Source organism: Penaeus vannamei, chromosome 17 (genome assembly GCF_042767895.1).
Source record: "Penaeus vannamei isolate JL-2024 chromosome 17, ASM4276789v1, whole genome shotgun sequence".
In the NCBI taxonomy this organism is placed as follows: domain Eukaryota; kingdom Metazoa; phylum Arthropoda; class Malacostraca; order Decapoda; family Penaeidae; genus Penaeus; species Penaeus vannamei.
Window position 1 is genome coordinate 3,792,572 of NC_091565.1, and position 5,000 is coordinate 3,797,571.

The 5,000-nt window shown below is 43.4% G+C and overlaps 1 protein-coding gene and 1 pseudogene across 1 annotated transcript in view; one reads left to right on the forward strand and one right to left on the reverse strand.

Moving 5' to 3' along the window:
• The window catches only part of LOC113820757 (perlucin-like protein), an 81,651-nt gene that overhangs the window by 7,914 nt on the left and 68,737 nt on the right, over positions 1–5,000 (reverse strand). The gene's annotated exons all lie outside the window — the stretch shown is intronic.
• The window catches only part of LOC138864572 (protein mono-ADP-ribosyltransferase PARP3-like), an 18,282-nt pseudogene continuing 13,581 nt past the window's right edge, over positions 300–5,000 (forward strand).

Below are 5,000 nucleotides of genomic sequence, written 5' to 3' on the forward strand. Positions count from 1 at the left end.
GACGATAGACAAATTCAGAGAAGCTTTAAAACGCAAAATTTTCCCGGACTTGACAAGCAAGAGCAAGTAAAGTGGTGCAACACGGGAACGAGTAGCCAGGTCGTAGATTTTTCTTTCGCTCATTAACGGTTTAAATTGACGACTGAATCCTCATTGGGGTATATTTCCTTGAAGATAAATCGACTTTGAAAGAGAGATGTATGTTAAAAGTGGTGTTACAGGAATACCGACGTGTAAGAAAATTGTAACACGAAATATTAACCGGCACCTTCCCAGGGTATATTAAGGCTTGAGACACGCCCCTTGTGTCAGTGCAAGCTTCGCAGTTGACAGTGCTTGTGCAATAGGCTTTCTCGTACATTCACATCGTTTTTAAGGTATGTTCGACTGAAGTGCATTTCTTCCCCTCGAATTAGCTGTCTAGATAAAGTGTGGAGAGGGCGGAGTGCTGCCACTACGTCGTGTTCACTTCAGAAACCACATTTTGAGGTTGCCAAGCACTGGCGTGACGTGTGCTTGCAACCGCATGCCGAACCTTGTCCTCCATGCACACTTGCCATTCCACGTCACCCATCCTCATGCAAAGGATTCATCCAAATAGGGAAGGAAGTGACGACGTAATGAACCCTATTTCGCTGGATGGCACAGTGCCAGAATGCAAGCAAGGCCACCGAAGCATAGCGAGTTTTGCAATGAATCTTGGTAAAAAAAAAAAAAAATTCTAGTGTTTGGAATAAAAATCATTGCCTTCTTTGCAAAATAAATAAATCACATGCTATTATTCAATACTAGCTTTATTTTTACTTTTTAAGTATAAAAAATATTTATACCAACGGTTCATTATTGCATTCGCCATATGCCAACTCCTCAAAAAAAAAAAAAAAAAATGTTCTATCGCTCAAACTGAAACTAAACACGAATCGAATCCCATACATTGTGGAATATCAGATGAAAAAAAAAAACGATAAGATACCGACCCACCGAATAGATGCAAGACGGCGCCACCGGTTCAACTTGAACGTAATTTAAAGTTCTGTTTTGCCGTGGAAGTTAAGTTCACTTTCTGAACTTAACTTAATCTTGCCTTCAACTAGCATGAAGAGTGGCATGATACCGTAGGAAAGTTACATCGGTACAGTGGGTTCATTGTATCATTGTGTTTGTGGCAACTGTGTCAAGCCAGGAAGTTGCCAACTGCATTTATTTTGGTGTTTTTTTCATACGTGAGGCTAAAAGGGAGAAATGTATTCAAGGAGAATTGTAATTAGTATATACATACATATATACATATTTTGTTAAGCACGATTGGCGAGAATTTTTATATTCTGGTAATTTATGTCCTGAAACGTGACGTCACAGCTGCCTTGCCTTTTAAAGTTTTATCATTTTCTTTTCGTCCGCTTCATCTTTGCTTATCTCTATCTCTTCTCCATTTTATCCATTTTCCTGTTTATCGCTCTCTCTCTCTCTCTCTCTCTCTCTCTCTCTCTCTCTCTCTCTCTCTCTCTCTCTCTCTCTCTCTCTCTCTCTTTCTTTCTTTCTTTCTCTCTCTCTCTCTCTCCTCTCTCTCTCTCTCTCTCTCTCTCTCTCTCTCTCTCTCTCTCTCTCGCTCGTTATCTCTCTCTCTCTCTCTCTCTCTCTCTCTCTCTCTCTCTCTCTCTCTCTCTCTCTCTCTCTCTCTCTCTCTCTCTCTCTCTCTCTCTCTCTCCGATTTAGACCTCAAACTAAAAGTTGTGCAAACAGGGATGGTATTCGATTTCTGTGTAAATTCTCCACAGTGCATTCTCCGAGAGTCGTGCTACTGAATCGATCGACGCATAACAGAACACGTTTGGCCGCGCTTGCAGAATGGATTTTGGATTACCTGCAGCAGCGAAATCTCTATCGGAAACAAGTGGATTAGGCCGAGTAACAGCAATCCGGAAAGCATTAGAGGAGAAAGTATACTAAGCAAAGGCCTATCGCTGTATAACGCGTGGGCCAGGGTGATCCATTCATAAAACCACTCCATGTACAGACAGCTCCGAGAAAACCATACAACTTGCCTTATGTTAAACTTGTGTTAAACCTTAGAAAAGATACGCCAGCAATATAACTTTGCAATTTTCCGTCAAGTACCGTATAAACCATAGGCCACGTACACCAAATACCTTTTACAAAACCCGGTTCATAAGATTCACAAAAGTTAATACGTCTCAACACTGTAGATCAGTTGAAAGCCTTAATATCGAAATAAAATTTTCCCCTTTATATTACTATATTCCAAAGACATTATCCTTTCTCAGTCTTCATTAGAAAGAGAGGGAGAGGGAGAGGGAGAGGGAGAGGGAGAGGGAGAGGGAGAGGGAGAGGGAGAGGGAGAGGGAGAGGGAGAGGGAGAGGGAGAGGGAGGGAGAGAGAGAGAGAGAGAGAGAGAGAGAGAGAGAGAGAGAGAGAGAGAGAGAGAGAGAGAGAGAGAGAAAGGCAGAGGCAAAAGGAATGTCAGTAATTTTGAGTCGACCGTGAGTTGGGCTGGGAGGGGGGGAGGGGGGAAGCACGAATGGAAAAGTATTCGGTTTAATTCAAACATTTTAAAAAACGGCTTAATTATCATGTGTTTGTTGTATTATTATGAGGACAGTGATGCGAGTTAAGGGGATAGTATCAGGAGTCTTGAAGATAGTAATAGGAGTTATATGCAGAATGATAGGGGAGTACTGAGGACTTATACGAAGGAGTACTGAGGACAGTGTTAGAATTCTTGAGAAAAGTAATAAGAGAGTCATGAGGACTTATATCAATGAGTACTGAGGACAGTGTTAGAATTCTTGAGAAAATTAATAGGAGAGTCATGAGGACTTATATAAAAGAGTAATGAGGACAGTGTTAGAATTCTTGGGAAAAGTAATAAGAGAGTCATGAGGATATATATCAAAGAGTACTGAGGACAGTGTTAGAATTCTTGAGAAAATTAGTAGGAGAGTCATGAGGATTTATATCAAAGAGTACTGAGGACAGCGTTAAAATTCGTGAGAACAGTGATAGGAGTCATGAGCAAGGTAAAGGTTAAAAACATGGATTTATGCTTTTTCTGTAGCGATATTCCTGGAGTGATCGACCTCCCTGCCTCTCTTGCTTTCAGATATCGATGTTTTGATTATCGCTCATGTTTTTGGTGTTTCGTAGCCATCACCATCATCATTAATACCATTATAATTGTTATCCTCATCATCATTAATGATAGTAGTCGTCTTAACAGGGCTAATAGTAGTATTATCTAGTATCTAGTATCTATTATAATACAGCAGTTACTGCCACCACCAATCAATGATAATTTGATAATTAAAAGTAAACTAATTTATTTTTACGGGACAGGAATCGCTTACTGGATCAGCAGGTTGTCTCCTGACTCTTGGTTGACCTCGGTGTGTGTGTGTGTGTGTGTGTGTGTGTGTGTGTGTGTGTGTGTGTGTGTGTGTGTGTGTGTGTGTGTGTGTGTGTGTGTGTGTGTGTGTGTGTGTGTGTGTGTGTGTGTTTATACATAACACACATTTTTTGCATATATTTATTGTCCACTTTCACACAAAGTTTGTATCTAAACCGAACCTGCCTCTCCCCAGATGCCTCGCGGGCGTGGGCGTGGGCGTGGGCGGGCGGCGACGAAGAGGAAGGCGGCGGCGGCGGAGGACGAGTGAGTGCTGTCTCCACAAGCTGCTCTCGAGGGCCTCTCTCGGCGCCCCCTTCTCCTTTCTCGGCTCCTCTCTGTTTTTTTCTCTCTTTCTGTCTCTCTCTGTCTCTCCCTCTTCGGTCTTCTCTCTCTCTCTCTTTCTCTTTCTCTCTCTGTCTCTGTCTCTTTCTCTTTCTCTCGGTCTCTGTCTGTCTCTCTCTCTTTCTCCCTCTCCCTGGCTTCTGTCGAGAACCGTGGGCTTTATTCTCCCTTCTCTCTCTCTCTCTCTCTCTCTCTCTCTCTCTCTCTCTCTCTCTCTCTCTCTCTCTCTCTCTCTCTCTCTCTCTCTCTCTCTCTCTCTCTCTTTCTCTCTTTCTTTCTTTCTCTTTCTTTCTCTTTCTTTATTTCTTTCTTTCTTTCTCTCTCTCTCTCTCTCTCTCTCTCTCTCTCTCTCTCTCTCTCTCTCTCTCTCTCTCTCTCTCTCTCCCTCTCTCTCTCTCTCTCTCTCTCTCTCTCTCTCTCTCTCTCTCTCTCTCTCTCTCTCTCTCTCCCTCCTCTCTCTCCCTCTCTCTCTCTCTTATTTGTCACTCTTCACTTTTTATCTTCAACTGAATAGATTTAATGACATATTTTGTGTTGCATAATCTTAACGCCTCTGACTCTTATCATCTTTGCATCTTCCATCGTTTTTACATATCTTCTTCTTTGTTCCTCTGCGAAAAAAAAGACAAAAATGGTCTTTTTTGCATTTGTTTTTGTTTTGTTTCGTTTTGTTCCCAGTCGTTTGGTTTGTTGACAATCATGAGCATTATCCTGGATTGTTAACCCTCTCTCCCATTCGCTTTCTTCCTGCCTTTCATTCTCGCTTCCCCTCTTCATAATCATCCTCCATCATCCTTCCTTCATCCTCTCTTCTCCATCATCCCTCCATCACTCACCCTTCCTTCTTCCTCCGTCATCGCCTCTCCTCCATTTTCCTTCCATCACCTTCTTATCTCTCACCATCCCTCCTTCCCCCTCCGTTATCGGCTCCCTGACCCCGCTCCCTTCCCCGCGCCAAGCTGGAGCCGCATCCATCTCCTCTCCTCCGTCTTTCTCTCTCCTCCCTCCTTCCCCTCCTTTATCGCCTATTCTCCGTCTTTCTCTCTCCTCCAACATCCCTCCTCCCTCCTTCCCCTCCGTCATCAGCTCTTCATCACCCTTTCATCCTCCTCCGTCTCTCTCTCTCCCCCCTCCTTCCCCTTCATTACCGCCTCTCCTACATAACCCTTTCATCCTCCTCCGTCTTTCTCTTTCCTCCCTCCACCCCCTTCATTATCGCCTCTCCCCCTCCCCCTTCTTCACCGCCTCTCCC